This window comes from Antechinus flavipes, chromosome 1 (genome assembly GCF_016432865.1).
Source record: "Antechinus flavipes isolate AdamAnt ecotype Samford, QLD, Australia chromosome 1, AdamAnt_v2, whole genome shotgun sequence".
Classification (NCBI taxonomy): Eukaryota; Metazoa; Chordata; class Mammalia; order Dasyuromorphia; family Dasyuridae; genus Antechinus; species Antechinus flavipes.
The window spans coordinates 31,960,075-31,983,699 of NC_067398.1; the positions used below are offsets into that span (position 1 = coordinate 31,960,075).

The following is a 23,625-nucleotide window of genomic DNA, read 5'->3' on the forward strand; positions in this document are numbered from 1 at the left end:
TTGGTTTTGTTTTAGCTAATGCTGGCGATGCATGAACAAGCATTGGAAATAAAAAGCACAGCATTAAGGGGGTCACTGAAACTGAAAAAAAAAAAACAACTAGAATAGAATTGTTAATTCTTTAAAGTTAATGCTTTTAGAATTAAAAGTAAACTAATTAAGATAACTGAAGCACAAGAGTTACAAAGAATAATCTTATACTTTAAAGGGCTTGACTTCCTGAATATATGTATATGTGTGTTTTTCACTGAGTTTTAAAATCTTAATTGAATTTGTTTGAATCAAATAGATTGAATTCAACCTTGAATACATTCTGTTACCCTTTCCAAACATACATGTGTCAACACTCAAGAAAAGCAAAGTTCTTTGTGAACTTAGCTGTTAATAAGTGTCTAATGGACCCCATTTTGATATATCTTTTATAAATGCAAAAAAAACCCAATACGTACAAATATCAATCAACTTTTAGAAATATTTAAGTCCAAAAAGTCTCCTAAGATTGCTCACTCATTTTGACCCTTCAACTGTGTTTGTGTGAACATCAAATTAGAGAGGTTCAGGAAAACTCAAGATCTTTTTGGTTTTGTCATTTCACAGACATGTTGGTACACAAAATGATTCTCAAGCCATAGCTCATCAGAACTTATTAAATTGAGGAAAAAATAATATGGTTTTTCCTACTTATAAAATATAAATCTCAGAAACCCTTAATGTTATTTTTAGTTATTACTTGAACTTGGACTAAAAAACAAAAAGATTTTTTTTTATAAAAATCAGATGAGGTGAGGAGCAATATGGTTCTGTGAAAAGAATGCTACTCTTCTGTAGGTTCAAATCCGATGCTGCCACTCATTGCCCAGGTAAATCATGATAACTCTCTAGGTCTCAGTTTCTTTATCTGTAAAATAAAGGGGTTAAATTTGATGCCTTGTAAGGTCCCTGCAGGTCCTGAAGTCATGATTCTGCATCCTTGATGAAGGAGAAAGAGATTGATCTAGTATAACAACCCCATGGGCTAGATACACTGGGTTGAAGTTGCCAAATGGCTTGACATAGGAAAGAGGTTCTTAATAATGGCTTGGAGGTAGAAATGATCTCTAAGGATAGTAGACCTCTTTAATAAGCAAAGATTGAATGACCATTTGTTGATGTTGCAGAGGGGCTTCCACATCACAAACAGATCTATCCTCCAAAGCCTTTTCCACTCTGAGATTGAGATTCTTTAACAGTGTCAGCTCTTTCTCTCACAACAGACGTAAACTTATTAAAATTTTAAACTAAAAATCAACTAATATAACCACTAGTTTAATAACCAATAAAATTGCTATTCTATGAAAAACTGCAATCTTTGCTTTAAAAACCCTTCTGATTTTCTAAATTCAAAAAGTAAAAACTTTTAATTTGAAAGGGTTTTGAATTTCATTTTTTTAAGAAAGTAGAAAGAAATTCTATCTGTTTTAAACTGGCAATAGTACAGTAGCCCGTAGTACAATAACCCCTGAGTAAAGAAGGGGGTTTGACAAAGACACACATTGATGATGCATTCGATATTATATTCCAAACAATTAACTAACCTATAATATTTCATCACCCAATGGCATTTTCTTTTAATTGGAAGAAATATTTGGGCAAATACAATTGTATATTAATGACCTATGATTTCTTATGATCTATCACAGGTCATGATATGAAAAGACATGTTTTCCTACCTTTATTAAAAGTGAGTATCTTTGACTTGCACTCTCACCTTTGCTGTTCTGCTTCCAGTTTTCTTCACATGAACTAAATGTTTTCCTTAACATTACTTCTTTTTTTTTTTTCATGCTCTAATGTTATGCAAGGCCATTGCTTATTTTGGAGATAAAAACAAAATGTAGGAGCCACCCAAACCTCTCCATTCCAAAGGGAGGAGGTTCCCAAGAAAAGCCAAGTTCACTGTTTTATTTCTCTTCAATATGGCTAAAATGCAGACAGTATGCCTTAATCCAAAAGTACAATAGCAAAGGGAATTAATGCCTTCAATACCTACTGAAGCCAGGGACTGGAGGCATGGCAAGAGACTACCTAGAGGTCTAAGGTAATGAAATGTAAAAATGTGTAACTGGAAAACAAAATGATAAGGGGGAGGAGTGGTAACCAAGGGTGCATATTCAGTAATCCAAAGTACTTTGCAGTCAGCTCTGAGTCATATCTTCCTACCAGACAATAAGTTTCATGAAAGTAATAACCCAGTTCCATATAAACTCAATATTTCCCACAATCATTAAAAAAGCATCTTGTATATAGTAGACATTTACTAGATATTGCTTGAATTGAAATAAATCTTCACATTTTAAATAAAGAAAAAGCAAAGTCTATTCCATGAGAAGGGTAAAAGGAACCAATCTTGAGTCCAATAATGTAATATGAGAGTTCAACTCTGAGAAGTCCTTTTGAAAGATGTCTTTTTAAAATGGACAAATCTCTTAACCTCAATTTTTCTTAATTTCCTCAAATGTAAACTGAGAAAAATAATAACATTTACTTCCTAGGGTTATTGTGAAAATCAAATGATATAATATTAATAAACTGCTCATTACCATGGTGGCTGGTACACTGTAGAAATGGCATTTTTCCGTTCCTCTTTGTGTCCTTTATAATATGTGCAGTGCTAGGTACATAAGTGTTTATTAAATAGTTTCTAACTGAAAAAAAAAATGTATGTAGCCTTAGACACTTACTACCTGTGTTACTTAACCTAAAATGAGGATGATCATACCATCTATCAGAATTGTTGGAAGGATAAAACGAGATCATAAGGGAAACGTTTTAAAAACCTCAAAGTGCTATGTAAATGCTAGATATTATTACTGTTAGCTTATGGGAGAGCATGAGCAAGAGTTGCGGTAATGGATTCTGAGTGTATCATGACAGGGAATATCCAAATCTATGAAATTATAGATCTATTTTAGCAATTTGGGTGTGATATTTGCATTAATAATGTCTAAACTCCATCCCATTTAAAAAATAGAAATTGATGTTGTCGATTGAAAGTTTATCTCAGCATCTACAAACACAAAGTTATAAATGACAAAAGGTAAATGCAATACTTGTCTTTCCAAAAGTATTTCTGGGAATTAGGATGATGGTTTTAAGTGCTGATGTTGCTTATCTGGATGTCCCTTTTCCTTTGAGGGAAAGGTCTGAGGAAAGCTGTTATCAAGCACTTTTAAAAACTAAATTGCTGAAATTAGGTAAATACAAAGATTTGTATTTTTTTTTTATTTTGTATTTGTATTTTTCAATACTTCTTCTACTAACCCTAAGAAGTAGCCATAATCACCTCTAAAATGGAACATATACATAATAACAAGAAAAAGAATAACAATAATTCCTATTTTTATAATACTTGGACCAGCAAAGCCCTTTATGTACACATGTATATATGTAGATATAGAGATATGTATGTATATCTCTTTAGAATAAAATGGCTGAAGCTAAAATTTTCATTCCAAAGAGGACATATCATTTTTAAAGGTTTCAAAAAGTCCTAATGGATTTAGAATCCTTTGTATGAGAGTGGTTATCTAGAATTAAATAGCAGATAATAGAACCAGACTTCTAGAGTCTAAAGTAAAGTTTTCAAAGATGAAAAAATTAGATCGGCCTTTCCTTAAAAATGGATATTTGATTATTTTCCCTCCTTGCTTTTTCTCCAGCATCTATCAAGGAATATTCCTACCAGGAAGCATAAGACTTTGAGGATTAGACAAATCAACATCCCAATAACTAATTGAATTTTACACATCTCACTCAGCTATTTTGAACTTGGATAGAGTCCACAATACTTCTAAAACTCAATGAGTTTTGAAATTTAACCGTTGGATGCCTTCCTCAGAATGAGTTGTTAGCAATCAAAAATGTTTTCTGAGCCTGACCAAATGATAAATCAGGCTTATTAAGTTTTGTATTTTTTCCCCTTAAGCCTAAATGTGGTTTTTAAAAACTCTCTTTTGGTAGCCTAAATATACTTATACCAGAGTTCCTAACCTGCTTTGTGTCATGGGCTCCTTTGGCAATCTGGCAAAGTCTACTAACCCTTTCTTGGGATAATGTTTTTAAATGCATAAAACACAATGGATAAGATTACAAAGGAAGACAATTATATTGAGGTAATTTCAAAATATTTTTTTTAAAACAAGCTGACAGGCCTCAGGCAAAGAACCCCTGACTTAGATATAAATGAACTATGATATCTGAAAAATGAGTAAGTGAGCAGGGATACAGTCTATGGATTTTCAGACTTTTAATACCTAGCAGTTGAGGCACAAAAACAACAAAACCAATTGAATTTTACTCAAGAAACATTTATTAAGAGTCCATTATAAAAAGAAAAAAAAAAGAAAAAGAAAATTCCCCTTACCCTCAAGGAGCTTACAACCAAGTCACTAATTCTTAGACTAGAGTTCCAATGCATTCTTTCAAGTATAGGAAAGAAAGGATAGTACTGTTGCGCTTATAGGACAGGATATGACTACAATCACCCACTTCTGCATACTATATTCTGCTAAACTAAAAATGGAAGCATCCTATTTATATGATAAAAGGTTTAAGATAACTATAAAAAACAGGCTTTTTAATAAACTCAGAATAAAAGATAAAGTAATAAGTGACACAATAAAATTAATCTAAAGGAAATAATTATTTATCCATTTAAAAAAATTTTACTTGTGAAATAGATCATTTTTAGCCAGGCACATTTAAATGCACTTAACCATAAATGTACATTTGTTTTGATAAAGTGAAGGGCTTTTGAATCCAAATTGCACATCGATGCTTCCACACTGATCTGTTATAACTTAGTAATCAGAGTTAACAGACTGCCTAATTAACCAAGTCTTTATTTGCCAAGATCCAAATATGGGATGAATTGTGGGCCAAGGAGAAAATGTGATGGACATGAAATTTATTAATTCAGGAAAGCATTAAAAGCATGTGGAGTTAACTTCTTTTGCTAAACCATAATGTCTTTAATGTCTTTAATTTTAAAAATATAAATAATACATGAAAATGGGAAATATTCAACCAAGTTTTCTGAGTAAAAGGTAGAAAAATGAACCAAGTCTAATCAAGGTCAGCTGTGCTCTCAAATGGCTATTTTTAGCTTTATCAAAAATACTGTTGTTGTTGTTTTTTTAAAGAGGCTTAAAGTGGCATACAAAATTTTTTCATGATCACAAGAACAGGTTTTTGCTTTTTTTTTTTATTTTGTTTTTTTGGGAAGTTGAGGATGGGATGAATTAAATAGATAGGAAATGATGTCTATTCTTTTTAAATTGTTAGTTCAGTGGGGGGGGGGTGGTTGTGTTTGAAATCAAAACAGTTCTTTAAAATAGTGTGAGTCTCGGGTTATTGAAAGCAATGGGGATCAATCTCGGAACATTACTACCCCCGATTTTCTCTATCTTTCCAAATCCTACCAATTCTTTTTTTTTTTAATTTGATTTTTTTTCTTCTAACATAAGAGTTACTTCACAACAAATGCACAAATAAATCCTCTTACAAAGTATATCTCTGAAAAACAGTTTATCAATTGTTAACAGAAAAGAGGGATTTTCCTTTGCCTCTGACACTATGATAATATCATCAACCACTGAATTCGATCAGAATTTTCTTCCATCTCCATGTTTACATTATTTACCTTGCTATAACTACGAGGCATGTAATCTTAGAAAATCTGGAAGGTCTATCTCAAGTTCTAACAGGAAACCATCCCTAAAGAATGTGGAAGGATTTAGAAAAGGAAAGAAGAGAAGAGTATGAATCGCATAAGCACAGTCTGGATTATTTGCTGTAGCAGAAAGGACCCACATTATTTTAAAGACATGTGTTTACTCGTACCCCTCCAACCAACAGTTTTAAAGGAATAAACATCATTATCACTGTCTCTGTGATGCAACCTCTCAATCTATCCCCACTGCCAATTCCTAATTGTCCCAGCCAACAACAGTCACTCTTTTTCCTGACCACATATAGGAAAGGCAGAGCTGGTTTAAACCAAGCTTAAATTACTTGATTATATTCCAATTAACACTGTATCATAGCCTGTCTTACACATTTTCTAATTAATTCAGGCTTTTTGTTTACTGTGTTGAATTCATGTCTCCTCCAAAAGCACGAGCTGAGGAAAGACAAACTACATCTGTAGTCGTGTATTCAGTTGTGGAATTGTTTTTTTATGAAAGATGTCCATGAATTGGAAAGTGCCCAAACAAGGACAACCAGGATGGCCACAAAGCCTCAAGATCATGTCGCAAGAAGATCTGTCATGAGAAGGGACCTAGAACCTAAGGAGCTTGGTGAAGAAAGGAGGTACTTAATAATTGGCTTTAAATATTTGAGGGACTCTACATGGAAGAGGAATTAGATTTCTATTGAAGCAAAGGCAGAACTAAATGCAGTGGGTACTGTGATAGTCAGGTGGTACCACAGAGTGCTAGATCCATCTTGTGTTCAAATCCAGCCCCTGGGAATGTATTAGCTATATGACCATGGAAAACTCACTAAAGCCCCTGCTTGGCTGTTTCTTCAACTGCAAAATGGGGGTGATAATAATAGCAAGTAACTCACAAGGTTGTTGTGAAGATCAAATGAGATATTATTTATAAAAGTACTTAGCACAGTTCTTGGTATATACTGCTTATTCCTTCTCCCCCTCCCAATATGTGTAAGTTACAATGAGGCAAATTTAGGCTCCACATAAGGAAAAACTCAGAAGTAACCCAAAGCATTGCCTTTGGAGGGAATGCCTTTGCCCATACTGGAAGTTTTCAAGCAAGAGCTAGCTGCACATTTGGAAGGTGTGCTATGAAACATCCTCTGTTTTCAGCGATGTTTTGGGATAGATAGACATGGAGAACCCTTCATATTCCCACATTTTGGATTTTGTTACCAGCGTTCTCTTGTATTCTCCATACATCACAAAGCTAGGCACATAGTAGGCAAATAAAAAATAGTTCTTAAATTAATTTTTTTCAGGCATTTTCATTTAGTCTGTTAGGTGTTGAGTCTTCTAAGGGTGATTTAATGGATAATTTGAACCCATTTAGTTAATGGCAACTTATTTGAGCTCAAATTTTTAAAAAGACTTTATTAAGTGCCTATTTTGTGCCAGGCCCTGATGATACAAATATAATAAATAAAACAGTCTGTTCTCAACAGGACTTTATATTCAAACAATTTTAAACATAATAATAACAATTAATATTAGCATTTATATAGTACTTTTTTACATTATCTCATCTGATTAAATTCTAGATTCTCTCATTTTTATTGAATATATTATTTCAATCTCAAAGCAAAATTCTCACATGCGACGTGTAAACATAAAGGCTTTGTGAATTAAATACTATTTTTAAGAAATTAAAAAATTAAGAAGGAAGAGATCTTTCTATCTTTACATGTATTTGTGGGAGGGAGGGGGGAAGCCCATTGTACAAAATCTTTAGCCCAACAGGTTTCCTACTTGGCAAATCATCTTAGTGAAGAACCCTTCCCCTGAAAGGCAAAGGCATGCCCACTCACTATGAAAACACATCATTTAGTTCCTTGGGAAAGGGGAAGGAAGCTCTAGTGTTTGCAGCACTTTTCACACAGGTGATTGAGCAGAATGAATCAATTGTTAACTGGTCAGAGGCTAATACGAAGGACCATGAGAGCCACAGAGTTGAGGTTAATTAGAATAATGTACCAGAAAAAAACTGAATCAGAGATACAGAGAGAAACTATCTTAACAGGCACATCTTCCTCCAGACAGAAGTAAGCCAATTAAGGGGATGTCCCAATTATCTGGGCCTCCCTGTAGAAAGTCATGGCAGAGTTTTATTTCACAGAGCACTTGTTCTACAGGAGCAAAGTACTAGAATATTTGAAAAACTCTAGGAAAATCAAATCAGCCCATTTAGATCGCATCCAAGTATAAAGACACAGCATGAAGCATACAAATGATCCTAAACTGAAAACATTTCTGCCAAGAGAAAACAATACACTTAAGTCAGTTTGTGCAGATATGTTTGCAATACAGTTCAATGGACTTTTCCAAAACAGTAGACTGTGTCTTTTTCAAAGAGCTCCTAAATGCACTGAGTGAGGACCACCCACCGTTAATCCACAGAACAGGAGACAAGTTGTCTCCATTTACCTAAAGCAGAGGAAGATTTTCTTAAATTTCTTATGATGCTTGGAAACGATTTTTCCAACCTGCCATTATTATTTTCACTTCGATTCAATAATCATGTGTTCCAAGGTTTCCTGCAGAGAAAGCATTGCGCAAGAAGAGGGGAGGAGAATTACAGTTTCAAAAACTAACAAAGCTGAATACCCTCAAGGAGGATCTACTCTCTCTTATTATGTTGGTCTCTTTTTGCATGGAAAATGCACTTGTGAGTATAAAGTAGTATCAGTGACTAGAGACATAGTTCTATTGGTCTGATGGTTATGATACACCTAAGAAGGCTTAAACATGATTATATCATATTTGGGGAATTCTAAAGAGATTGATTGTCATATATAAATGGGAACTGATCCACAGACTCAGCCTACACTACTCTTCCTGACTCAGGAGAAAAAAAAAAAGTTATGCTTCCTCTATATTTGGACTCATGAATTGTAGGGACATTACTACATCAAAAAATGCGACAGCAAATACCTCAATGAAGAGAAAATTTGTTGCAGTTGGATATGGTGATGGGGGAACTATTCTGTGACTTGGAGTTGGCCCCTAAATGCAAAGATAACTCACAAATGTGTGTAACCTTTAAAGACAAAAGCACTTAGCACACTGTTTTCAATAAATAGATAAGAGGTTCAGATAACCATCTCTACCTATCCCAAGGACTCAAAGAATGTATGAACATCAAGCACAAGAAGACAGTTTAGGGGAAGCTTGTCAACTTAATTCCCTGGGTTTGAAGGTTTCAGCTGGACCCTACACATTCCGGAGTCAGGCGCTTTTCAGGTTTATCATTGGTATCATCATCCATGGTGTACAAACCCCGAACAGTAGGCTTATCAAAACAAAAGAAAACATTATCCTGATGATAGTTCTTTCCTTGTTAACTAACTCAAAACACTCAATTTGTAGAACATGAAACCATTTAATAAGATACCAAGTGTTATGGTGATTTCTACATTTAAAAGAAGGCTCACAATGACAATAAATACAATATTTTGTTGATGACCCATCATCTGTTAATGATACAAAAACCAAGAGTCTCCTAATCTGCCTCAATATTCTCACCAATCCAGACTCAACCAAGTTCATTTCCCTTAAGTGTAGATCTGCTCTATTTCATTTCTCCACTCAATAACTTCTAATAGTTCACTATTGTATTTACAGTAAAATATATAATGATCCTAGATTCTGCTTCCCACGTCTTTCCTAATGGGCTACAGCCTATCTTTGCAATCTCACTGGACAAATAATTATTTCTTAACTCCCTATTCTGTGATCCAGAGAAAGTCACCTCTCTGTTTCTCATAGATTACAAACCATCTCCCATCTCTTGACTCTGCACTGGCTCTCCCACTAGTTAGAAATGTATTCTCTTCTCATCTCCACTTCAGATCCCTCTTTTCGATCAGCTGAAGCATGATCTTCTGAACCAAATCTCTTCCCAAATGCTAATATTTCCTTTTCTAACAAATGTGCATTTAACTACTTTCCATTTATTTGTTTTTTTCTCTATATTGTCCCCATGAAGCAATAAGGAACTAGCCACAAAACCTGATGTTCTGGGTTCAAATGTAATCTCTGATTCATACTGGGTACTTCCCTCATTTTTTTAAACTGCCATTTACTTTTGTTTTTAATAAACATGATTAAAGCTATTATTTAATACAGAGATATTGTAACACACTGAATATATAAATTATGAGGTGACTTGGGGAAAGTAGGGTATATCACAAGTTATAAATCAACAATGAGAACACTTTTTGGTTATAGGGAAATATATCAAGTCTACTCCAATGCATTTGTGACCTCAGGAAATCACAGGGCAATCCCAATATGACCAATCTCTTATAGCAACAAGAAAGTTTGGCATCCTGTGTTCCTAAGGCTGTTATTCTAGTAAGCTAAAGTTAAGCAAGCCAAAACAAATGGGATCTTATCAAACCTTATCCTCTCCAGGTATAGAATGAATTTTATTTATTCCATTTTACATAATATTGCTTAAAAATTCAGGAAGGAAAGGGGCATTTAACATTATATTTCCCTATCTCTAAAATACTTTCAATTCAATTTGTATAAGGATTTAATTTAATTGAACTCAGGAAGCATTTACTTCCTCACCATGTATAAGGATTATACTGAATTCTAAGGATACATACATATATACCTTCAAGCATCTTATAATCAGGTAAGGAGATAGGCTACACACATACACTTTGTTTCAAACCAAAAGAGATATAAAGAAAAGGAGAAAGTCAGACAAGAGTTGTGAAGAATTTAAGATGGGAGAGTTCACTCTCTCAGCCTGGGAGATCAGGAAAAGTTCCATCAAAGAATAGATCCTAAGCTGGACCTTGAGGCAAAGGATCTGAATCTGAAAGGAACAGTGATTTTTTTTTTTTTTAAAGGCTACAATTCTGGAGAGTCTGAAAGCCATGATAAGTATTTTACATTTTATTTGATAGGCAATGGGGAGCTATCTAAGATTTTGGAACAAAGGAGCAACATGATCAATGCAATCAATGTCTTAGTAAAATTACTTGGGCACTCACATGAAGGATGGATTGACAATGAAGAGAGAAGAGGAAGATCTTTTAAGAGGTGATAATTCAAATCAAAGTGAAGTTGATGAAGATCCATATTACAACATTACCAAAAGTCTTTGGCATAATACTTCAGGAACTGTCCCATTCTGATGACAGTGTTCTTGAGGGCATTATTAAGATGACAGGCAGGAGATTAAGGAAAGCTTTGTGGAATCAGCAGTTAAGAACTAGTGATAAGCACACAGAAGGACAGAGATCACATATCAGCCTGCTCCTGTGAAATTTTACAAACGGTCTCAGATTATCACCAGGAATATAAATATGAAAGCAATCAGTGAATGATTTTTATTTTTTTGGAATGAGTTTTTCTTAGGAATCAGGCAAGTTCCATAACTTTAGACAAAAATAACAAAAGGTCACAGAAACAAACAAACAAACAAAAAAAAAACAGATTTGCTCAATTGTCTAATGAGATCAAAACAGGCAGTCAGATGCTATGGTAGAAAGCATTAAATTTGAAGCGAGGAAGACCTAAGTTCCATTTTAGCCTTAGATACCTATTAACTATGTGACCCTTGTCAAGTCACTTGATTTCTATCTCTATTTGCCTCAATTTCCTCATTAGTAAAACGGTAATAATAATAGGTAATGATAATTTAATAAAATAGGATAATAATAAGACCTACTCCATGGCATGGATGAAAATCAAATAATATAGTATATGTAAAATATTCTGCTAAATGTAAAGTTCTGTAGAAATCTTAGTTACTGTTATATCATATTATTATTATTATTATTATGCTATAATGTGATTTATATCTGTCACAGAAATTTCTTGATACTCTCAATTATTTCACAGTAACTCCTGTGAGGATGGTGTTAGTTACATAACCAAAAGGGCTTTGCATTTACTTGGTATTTATTTTGTGTTGTCTTACTTTTATACATGTTATTTATCCTCCACATACCAACTTCCAACTCAAGAATGTAAAATTCTTGAAGGCAAAGGACATTTCTAAAATTTTTGGATCCAGGTTCAAGTCTACTTTCAGATGCTTTTCAGCTCTGGGTTATTTATTTATTTATTCAATTCTGGAATAACTCACACTGTCCTCACAGAGGTTATTGTGAAGATCACATAGATCAAGACTGTGAATCAGTTTGATTTCAGTTATTACACAGTTAACAATGCCTAGTTGAGGATCAGACAAGATATTATGAAAATCTGCAAAGGAAGACATTGTATTCAGCTGGATGGAGCAGAGACAGTCTCATGGACAAGATCATATGGGGAAGAAAGTGAAGGTGGACGGGTCACTGTATTGAATAAATGGTAAAGTTAGAATTTTAAGTCAAATCTCATAGACATCTACCCAGAATGCAAGGTAGGAGGCCTTGTGAACAGTTACACATGGAGTCAGAAAGACTTGAATTCAAATTCTACTTGAGACTTGGAGTAGCTGTGTGACACAAGGCAAATCATTTAATCTCTCTCAGACTCAATTTACTCATCTGTAAAAGGGGGATAATAATGGCACCTATTCCATAGGCTTGTTAAAATCACATAAGATAATATCAGTTAAGCACTCTGCAAAATTTAAAGCTTGTATAAATGCTAGCTATTATTATTGTTACCGTCCTATGTTATTACTAAAGACTAAAGAGATTGTTCTATGCATAGCAGGGAAGAACCTTTGCCAAATTTATGAAATTGGGGGTGATTTATAGTACTACTGTATATGATAATCATTGGTTTGGTTAGATTTCAGATAATACCTTACATATGTCTTACATTTTGCTTAATTAAAATTGTTATTACTGTGCTAAAATGTTGACACATTTGGAGCCCTACTAGGAAAAAGAAATATGAAATTCAAACAAATTATCATTTATTGATAGGCACTAATGATTTTAATGAAATTAGGCAAATTGGGTTCAAAGAAACAAATGAGCATAGTTGATGATATTAATGCAAGTAAAATCTTAATTACTCTGTTAAATGGTTACCATTCAGTCCTTAGCCTTGACCTCCAACCCTATTCTACTACCACAAACATATGTAAATGTCTACTGACCATATAAAAGCTAATGTTTTTCAATGAAGAAGAACAATTGGAATATTCATTTATTGTGGTTTTATCTAATTTTATCTCAGAGTTAATTATTGCTTCTTAAATTATAGGTTTCTAATTTAATCAGTGTTACAACCCACCCTTTCCAAAACCACATTTGCTAAAACTCAATCCCTGTTGTGAAATTTATAAATATTTGTATCAGTCCAATTTAATGATACTGATTTAATGACTTTAACCAGGTAGAAGAAACAGAAGAAAAGAACATTCAATAGAAAAGCAATTTATGATCTGAGTTGTTCTTCCTTTATTGGTCTTTGATCTTTAGTCTATAATATATCACACATTCTCATCCGCCTACACATGATATGTAAATTGTATCATTTCTAATGTCTCTCCATAATCCAGGACTATAAAACCTAACAGACCAATCACATCTCTTAGAGGGTAGGCTAGCCTTTCTCAACATTCATTCAGCTAATGATAGTCATTGTAAATGAAAGTGAATGAAGTGGAGATTACCTGATGAACTCAACTGGTTGCATAAAACCTTCATAGAGTGATTTAAGTTTTCAAAACACACTTATAGATATTCTTTTAACTGGATGCTCACAATAACTCTGCAAAATAAGCTGAACATTTCATTTAATGAAGAAACATATTAAGGGAGATGCAATGATAGGCTCATTCAATTCAACAATCATTTTTTAGAGACCTACTATGTGGAAAATCCCATATTTGTTATTAGGAGAGAAGCACAGTTTAGATAAGTATAGGGCCTAGTAGACTGATATGGTCTAATAAAAGAAGAGGTCACATACACAGATCACTATAATACAGATCACAACAAAATACAATATAGGAAATCATAACAAAATGCAAAATATAAATTATAAGTTAAGAGGTACAAATTATCAAATCAGAGGATCAAAGAAGGCTTCATGAAGGAAATAACATTGGAATTGTTCTTTAAGGATGGGTAGGATTTCAATAGAAAGAGAGGGTATTTGAGGTAAATCTAACAGAACTAATGATGGCTAAAATATTGGAAAGTTAAGGGGACATGGAAAAGAGATCTAATAACTAATCTGACTAGACAGTGAAATTGGTGGAAAGGAAGAAGACTACATACAAGTTTAAAAAGGTAAGTAGATTGGTACAACATAAAAGATTCTATTTAAAGTCAGGCAAAGAAACTTGGGCATTATTTGGTAGGAAACATGATCATCAAATTTTGTGGAATGGAAGGGGATTTAGTAATCATTTATTATACCTAGCTGCTCCATTTTGTAGGTAGACAGCATTACAATGGTTGTCCCTTGGGACAAACAGGGGCACACAATTAGTAAGTGTCTGAGGTCAGATTTGAAGTCAGAAGGATGAGTTTTACTGATTCTAAGCCCAGGTTTCTATCCATTGCACCACCTAACTTCATTCAATAGGGAGATACTGGTGTTTATTTAGATAGGAAGATGACTCAGATGGTCAGAATTGTGCTTAAGGAAAATTATTTTGATAGCTGTGTGAAAGACAGATTCAAGTGAGGAGGGACCAACCAGAAGACTATTGCAATAGTCTAGTGATGAGAATCTCAATGAACTATTGAAGTAGCTGTGGGAGCAGTGAGGAAGGAAAGAAGGGACCAAAGCAGGAGGTTTTAGGGAAGTGGAACCAGCAAAACTCAATGGATAATTGGGTATGTTAAGTAAGAGAGAGCAATGAGGAAAATATGAGAGCCACGCTGTGGATGTGGGAGGCTAAAAGGATGTTGGCAATGGCCTCAGTTGAAACTGGAAAATCTGAAAGATGGGTAGGCCAAAGGAGACAATCAATGAATTATTTGAGTCATGAGGAGATCCCTATAAGATAGTCCATTTGAAGTATCAAAGAGGTAGTTGTTGATACAGAAATGGAGTTCAAGAGGAGAGAACAAGAAGATTAAAGTGGACAGTGAGAAAGGTGAGTTCTTAGACATACACCTTCTTTTTCCTGAGACCTTTATCAGGCAAGACAAGTTAAATTAGCTGAAATCATATATTGAAGATACACTGATTGGTCAGTTTTGTTTAGCACTGGACTAAGAAGCCTACTTCCTGAGGCTCAATACAAAAGGAGACTGCAGTGAATGGTTATCAAGGACAGGGGAAGAGGGATTTGCTTCAGCAAGGTAAAGGACATTTCTTTCCCTGAAACAGAAGGAAATGAGGAAAGGATAAAAAGTTTTTAGGAGTATAGAATCCTAGGCCATTTGTGGTGTTTTGGGGAAGGAGAACTACAGATTATAGCAGAGAGAAAAAAGGTTTGGAACAATCACCATGGGGGATAAGATAAGCAATCATTCAATGCAGAATAATAACAAGACTGCCAAGTGGCAGTCTGGTGCTAGCTGAGGTTTTGTGGTCTACTTGTGTACTGGGTAAAATCAGTATGATTTTGTGACTTCCTTCATCAATGTTTAGCAACTCAGAAGCAAAGAAATAAAATGTATAAGGGCAGTCAGAATTCAGAATCAGCAATTAGGGGACTAAAAAGTTTAAGATAAAGGAATCTACTTATTGGCAAGTGAATTCATGTACTCTTTCTGGGCCGCAGTTTCTGATCTGTAAAATCAAAGGTCCATTCTAGCTTGAAATCCATGGTTGCATGATTCTATAAAGTAGTTGAGAATAGAGCCAACACTAGGCTTGGTGGCAAACTAAATCAGAATAAGAAAGTAAACTGAGTTGGTTGGTTAGATAAGATCACGAGTACCAGGATTTGATAAAAACAAAGAAAGGAAGACCTGGAAGGATAGAAAAGTATAGTCAAATTTCAAATTTTCAAGTTCAATATCTTGGATAAAGGAGGTATAGCTCCATGAATTGCTGAGATTTGAGGTTTAAACAGGTTGAAGACACAGATGAAGTCAATTGGAGCTGACAAAGTTGAGAAACTGTATAGTGAACATTTCATAAACACTGAAGACCTGAAGAAGGGAGGCATGGAGACTCAAACTCTGCTTAAGTTACAGAAGTTGGGAGCTGTCAGGACAGCAGCAAAGGAAGAAAGGTTTAATGATGAGATTGTGGTACTCTGATGGAAGAAATATAAATGAGAGAGGATAACAGTAAGGAAAAATATGGAATATATCAATCCTTCTTCCTGAATGAAGCTGAGCCATCTCCTCTGGAGAGCCTTCCAAGTAGCCTAGTTTTCAATAGGAAAAAAACATTCATTTCAGTAAAAGTAGGGACAGGAAAGAAATTTTTGAGAAATTTTTTGAGGATATAGGATAGTTAAGAATAGGGAAGGGCTTAGTAAAATTAGAAAAGACCTAGAATAAGTCCATAGAGTAATATAGCAACTCAGTAGAGGTTAAAAAAAAAAAAAACAAAAAACAACAGAAGGTATGGTATAGCCTTATTTTTTGTGTTTGAAAAACTGGAGGGAGGGCCAAATGTCAGACTACAGTGGTGTGGTGACAATAATAGGCATGTGAGCAGTGGAGATTTGTCAAGACAGGAATTTGTAAAATTAGCAAGACTCTAAGTTTCATGACATGGAAAGGTACAGTCCAATTCAGTCTCCTATTTACTAATTTAATGTTCTTTCTATTCTTTCCTCCACAGGCACAGGGTTGGCATAAAATTATGGATTTTTAACCATAAAAACATGAGATTGTTTCAAGGCAGGAGACAAGAAACTCATCTGTACCACTGTCACCTTGGAATTAGTAAAAAGAGGGTAATTCCTTACATAGAACCACTCCAACACAGTCTTTTCTCATTTGGCCCATTTGGTATCTGTGAAACAGTCCTATATTAGAGTACTTAGAACATGTCAAATGGGAATGAGACTCACCACTTACCCTGAACTTTTAAAGTGGCTCACAGCCATAAAAAGGTCGGGGATCACTGTTGTGTGTCATGCATAGTATGGAAGGACAGCAACACACAGCTAGACACTGCAAATGAGAAAGAAAGAAGCAAAATCAATAAGGCTTTTGATGAGTAACTTCTTACATGCAAGCAACATTAACTTATGTCTTTTAATGTTTCCTTATCATCTATCATCTACCATCTATCATCTATCATTAGACCTATCATTAGATCTAGAATAGGTTTACTTTCTATTTAAATTTGGTAATTTGGTGTAAAAGAAGCCTTCGATGATAAAGAATTTATCTTGGAAGTATTGGTAGTATAAAATGGAATGAAATTTCCCACAATCAAAATAGGTGTGCCTACCTATCACCAGAAAAATAGATTTGTCCAAACTGCATTTTTTCTTATTAAGTATTTTCATGAGTAGAATAAAGGCTGATGTTATTTTGCTAATTCAGCATAAGTATAATCTTACATTATTTTTCTCTTTTTAATTTCCTTTTATTAAATAAAAAAAATGTTTATTTTCCCCCTGTGTCTCCTCTATTCCCTTCATTTAAAAGAAAAAAAAAATCAGACCCTTGTAACAAATTGTATAATCAAAGGCAAATTCCCACAATATTCATGTCCAAAAATGTCTATCTATCTGCATTTTGAATTCATCAGTTCTTTACTGGGAAGTGAGTAGCAGGCTCCCTTGTGAGTCCCTGGGAATCCTAGTGGATCACTGCATGGATCAGAGTTCTTTAATTGTTTCTAGTTGCCTAGTTATTTTTCCTTAGCCAGTTAGTTCTGAGAATGTCTAGTAGGACATATTCATGCAGGAATATTCAAAACAAAGAACACTCCCACCCCAGCATTTCTTCCTAGTTAGACTCTTACTTGCTCCAGTAAGTAACTATCACCCAAGTGTCCCAAACAAAAGGCAAGAAGACATTACGGTGCTTTCCCTTTGAGTTACTGGCAAGTACACACGTGCATATTGCTGAGGTGTTGTGGCTAACCTAGTTCAGTTACATTATTAGTATAGTATTTACCAAATCCATTTCCAAGTAAGTTAAAGTTGCTGACGGGTCCACTAATTCTCAAGCATTTTCTGAAAGTTTTTGTGAATCAGTTTCTATCACATGCTTTTCTGCATGCTAGGCTATTCTACATCGATGCTGTAGTTGATAATACTACTTAGCCCTCAAGATTACCCAAGAGACTCTCTAGTATATGGGAAAATATGATGATAAAATGAATAGAAAGCATTGACTATAGGCTTCTTATTGTATATGTGGTTGAAGAAGAGGAGGTGCAGTTCAAGTCTTTCAGCAGGAAGAACAGAAGCAAACCCCTGAATGCAAATGTGAATTTTCAAACCTAATCAGACAAAAAAAGTTGACACCAAACGGAGATGTGTGTGAAGAATTGAGTTTTATGATTTGAAGAGTCAGTAATATCCAGAAATAAAGTACTGCGGTAGCTACCATGGCTACTCAGAACCCAGAATCTCAGCAATAGTTAGGACTATATTTTAGCATCCCTTACTGATGAGACATGCGTTTGGCCAAATGATTGCTTTAGACATTTTTTTAACTTTGGGTTTTGTCTGGGTATAAACAATTTGCATGTTTTGCTATGGTTTAAGAATCTTTATACTTTAATAGGATTTAACATTCATAAGAGGAGTCTCATTCCTTTTTTACAAAGAGGCTTATAGCCTGGTATGTATAGTAAAAAATAAAATAAAATAAATGCTTTTTCTAGATAAGTCCCATTGGCAAAGGCTGTAATCTTTCCAACTTAATTGGTGAACTCATTAATGAACAACTGCTACTACAGAAGAAGGACTATTGTCAAGGACTTATCAGAGCAATGAGATAACAATGTTAATTATTTTGTTTTCAATGGATTTACATTTGCTTCCTTTTTGGTTCTACATTTTCTAAACATTTGTTCTGACATTTTATGCACTTTTACTCTAAAACAAAAAAAAAATCAATTGTACACTGCTAAGGAAAGACACAATAATCACAGGGATGAAATAAGTACAATGTAATGGGGAAACTTTCTTCTTTATTATCTACTTGTAAAACGTTATAAGCTTGTACACTAGTTAATTTATGAGCCATGTTAATAATTTGCTCACACTTGATCGGAGGTTTAAGCAAACATGGTTTCTAAGGATGTAGGAGGATAATTTGTAGGTCCAACTTCCCTCCTAAGGGGACACTAACTAATTTGATACAATAACATGACATTGATTGTAGGCACACTAATGACCACACTCTAAGATGCTTCTGTCAACCTGTCGTTTCAGTGAAAAGCAAGTTTTCTTTGTTGCCTGAGAGTATATGGGGGAATCTACTAATTATTTCAACATAGACATTAATAAGAACCCTAGTGCTTATTTTCAAAATACTAACCATCATTTATCTGATATGGTAAATGATTAAAATGTGTTTCTTGAATAATAAATTTGCAGCTTTAATATAACAAACCACTGTAGAAAAAGTAAGGAACTGTACATTGAAAAAAATCAACTTGATCAAATTAGAGTTACCTAAAACCATCAAATATAGTCAATAAATGCAAATCTGGTGTCTTCAGAATGAAGGATACTAAGATTCAGGTAGGATGCTATTTTAGAATATCATGAAGACATAAATTATTTTATTTGTAGTCTATTCAATTCAGCAACTTAGTTGCAGAACTAAAAGATATCTAGGATCTATTCTTTGAATGACTAGGCTGACCAAAAGGATCACTGAACTTTTCCACCTTACATTTTGGTTGAATCTTGCAAGATGAAAAATTGCTCCACAGTAATGTTCCTGTAGAAGAGGCTAATAAAAACTGGTTTGTTTCCCAAAATCTTTGACAAAATAATACTAAGATTAAAAAAAAAATAAAATATAAAGTAGCATCATATTCTCTCCTAGATCTTATTTCTAGTTTACTAAATGTTATAACCAATTCTACTTTAAATTAAATGTCTATTCTAGTAAGATATATTTTAGCCTTCTTTTTATGGTGATTATAATCCTAAAATACTCATAAAATCATAATTCCAAATGAGTAACTTCAAAAAGGCAAGCTCTATTAGAGATGTTGAAGAATGAAATGTACTATAGTGGTACAGAGTAATGTATACCCTTTCAATTATATAAGACTGAAGACATTCAACATATGAGTCTGCTGCTATTGGAGATAAAGCTTTCTACTATTTACCATCCATATCACACCTGATCTGTTAAAACATTAGGATACACACACACACACACACACACACACACACACACACAAATACATATAGAGAGACAAACAGATAGATACAGAGACATAGAGAGACAGAGAGACAGAAACACAGAGACACAAAGAGACAAGGGGGAGGAAGGGAAAGAATGAGGGAAGCAGGGAGAGAAAGCTTGCCTTCATCTCTCTCCTGAGTTCCAGTAACATTACCAACTGCCTGCTGTGGACATCTCTATCTGGATGGTCCCAAATAGAATCTATCATCTCCTTAACATTTTCTCAACTACTTCCCCCTACTTTCCTTACAGAAATCCATCTCTCTTATTAATTTCTCTATTTCAGCATTTTTACATGATAGTAAGACCACTGAATTTGGAGTCACAGGATAATCAAGACTGTTACTGACTCTGAATGACACTTTAAGGAAGTTTCTCTAGAGACTCTAGATTTCAGTTTATATGTGTGAAATGATAGGACTGGGCTTCCCTATGGTTACTTCCACCTCTAAATCTAAATCTAAATATTAGGATGCTTCCAGTCATTTGTATTCCCAGAAATCTCTTTGGCTTATTGACCACATCCTCATATCCATTCAGTTGAGTCTCCATGGCATTACTCAAAAGTCACCTCCCTAATTCAGGATCTCATCACCTCTCACTTGAACTCCATCAACATTATTTTCATTAACCTCCCTGCACACACTATTCTTCTTTTTTCAACCTGTACTTTACATAATTGGAATTTGATATTCCTAGAGTGTAAGTATGATATATCTCTCCCTTACTCAGGAAGGTCCATAGCTCCCTAATGACTCTGTGATACAATATGAATGTGTGAGATTCAAAGTCCTTTGTAGTCTGAATCCAACCAAACTTTTAATACATACTGTCATATGGTCATACACCCATATTCCACCCAAGAACTAACTTGCTATTCCTTGTACACAAAATTTTCTCTTCTGTTTTATACCTTTGTACAAGTTATTCCCACTACAGAATATAGATGATATATTATCTTCACCTGCTTGAATCCATAGATTCCTTCTGAGCTCACTTCAAATGATACTTATCTCCCTTCATCATTCCCCCCTCCCTCTCTTCCTCCTTCCCCATTCTCTTTGTGTGTGTGTCTCTCTCTCTGTCTTTCTCTCTCTCCTCCCTCTCCTACACACAAACACACATATAAATATTGAACTTAATTCTTCCTTTTGTGATCTTCTTCATATGATTTAGTATTCTCCCCTTTCTCCCAAACTAAAATGCATATAATTTATTTTACCCATCTCTGTACATTTTCCTATATGTTGTCCCTCCCCCCTACATTGAATATAAGATCCTTGGAGGCTAGCACAGTTTCCTTTTTGTCTTTGTATGCCAAGAACTTACCATAGGCACATAGTAACCTCTTAATAAACAATATATGAATTAAATAAATAAGAACTTGTGACAGATCATTTCAGGAATACACATTTTAATTTCATTATATATAAAATAGTTTAGGACATATTTTTACATTTATTCATTATGGGATACATTTTTAATTTTAGAATGATAAAATGCCTAAATGACATGCAAAATATGTTAAAGTAGATTCATATGCCAAAACAATTTTTATTTACTTAACCAAGTTCCTTTAAAAATTATTTCTTTAGAAATTGTTAAAATTTTCATTATGCCGAAATAATCACTGAACTCTGGGAATAAGGTTATCAGGTCTTCTTTTTAATGACTCCACCTAGCCAAAAGTACCATGTCTCTTCCAACAGCAATTCATAAATATAGAAAAAAGGACCTTTCTAGTGTCTTTACAACCCAAAAGCAAGTGCTTTACCCATCTGTGGAACAGTGTCCAAAAATTAAATTTAAAAAATATAACAGAAGCATAAATTTTCCAAAGACCTCTTACATCTGAATTCCATCAAATTGATGAAATGAATCAATAAAAAAGAAAAAGAGGATAATCAAATTTATGTATAATGTTTTATGGCTTACAAAACTCTTTTTAAGGACACTTTTAAAATTCAGCTTATAACATTTAAATATAAACAATTTAATCTAGTTACTTCTTTCACGAAGGGCAAGGAGCCTATGAAAATATCATAGAGGCAGTGAATATCATTGAAATATCATAGCTGTTTTGAACAAACAAGCTTACTACCATTTTAACAAGAATATATTTGAAGGTTTTATTTTTTAATATATAATATTTTACTTTCCCCCAATTACATGTTAAAAGAAGGCTTTCTTAAGTAGAAGAAATGTACCCACTACCAAAGCTATGGAGGGGAGAAGTATTTTGTACCCCTGAAATTGTAGTGATCACTAAAAGGAATTTTGAAAAGCATTATAAATGAACTTTGGGCTAAAAATATCCCTTTGCTGAGAGGCTGGGAAAAATCATGAGGGGAATTCTTTTTAAATTCATAACCTAATGGTAGTGAATTCTTTAATTTTACTCCAAATACCTTTAAAACTACTGTCTATAAGAATTCCATTAGGGCAGACACTAAGGCAACTTCCTGTTTATGAGCTTTTTTTGAGTATACCAAAAAAAACTCACTTAAGGATTTTTGCCCACAAGAATGATTATTTTAATGAAAGGCAGTATGGCATAAAACTTCTACCTGTCTCCATGATCCTATGCTCCTTTATTTTCCAGTTTCTAGGATGAAGATTTTTTTTTTAATTCACTTTGCTTTTGAGGGGTTGTGTTGAAATTTAAACTTTTGATAAGACAAATGCCCTCAGTCACTACTCCCACCGGTTTCCACCACCTGCCACACTAAAATAAAGGGTTTTCAAACACATTGTTTCATCAAAGCCAAGTCTTCTATCAATTGTAGTACAATAATTCAATGAACCCACAAGATAACCTAAGACATAAGTGAAGGAAGCTGGGAATTTTTAAAATTTTTATAATACTTTAAACAGGACTTTTACTGTTACTTAAAAGGCCATTGAACTTAATTGAATAAGTATTTTTTTAATGAAGTTCCCCCCCCCCATAAATTGGATTTTAAAAGTTCAAGTCTTCAAAGAAATAACACAATTTTGTGTAGGAGTCTGATCACTTTTGGATTACAACCGTGGTGTAGTTTTCAATGGACTAGAGAAATATCTTTTCACAATGATACTTTATCACTTCATCTTCTCTCTTTCGATCTTCAGCGTCTCGTTGTCCCTCTCCTTTAATTACTATAAAAGTAACAGAGACATTCACTCTTTGAAAATAAAATAGACGCAGACTGCCTGGCATCTTACAAACAAAACACACTGTCCCACGGGATATAAGGTAAATATTTGGCTACTCACCTGGTGTCCAAGGGGAGGGGAGAGCTCTCACCTACAGGGCCAAGGAATAAGGGCATGGAAGTTTCCTCTCACTAACTCCCACTGCAGGCAACTGAGACTATTTACCTCAACTAGGTCATCCTTATAGAGCAAGACTTTAGCAATCAAGTCATCAACAAAAATTAATTAAATGCTTGCTATATTTTTTGTTTGATGCTCAAGATATAAAAAGAGTGAGACAGTTTCTTCCCTGAAGGAGCTTATATTCTATTGCAAAGACAACATATTTCTAGATAAATAAATACAGGATATAAATAAATACCAAGGCATGGACAGGGAGTGGGTAGATGGACTGTGATAATAATGGAAGTAATCAGTAAAAGCTTTTCAAAAAAGAAAACCCTT

At 34.1% G+C, this 23,625-nt stretch overlaps 1 protein-coding gene across 4 annotated transcripts in view; it reads right to left on the reverse strand.

The window, feature by feature from the left end:
- Positions 1-23,625, reverse strand: part of FOXP1 (forkhead box P1) — a 664,237-nt gene that overhangs the window by 400,589 nt on the left and 240,023 nt on the right. For all 4 annotated transcript variants that reach the window (XM_051980779.1, XM_051980771.1, XM_051980761.1 and 1 more), the window contains exon 3: positions 16,675-16,770. The gene's annotated coding sequence lies outside the window, so the exon portion shown is untranslated. The remainder of the gene's footprint in view (positions 1-16,674; positions 16,771-23,625) is intronic.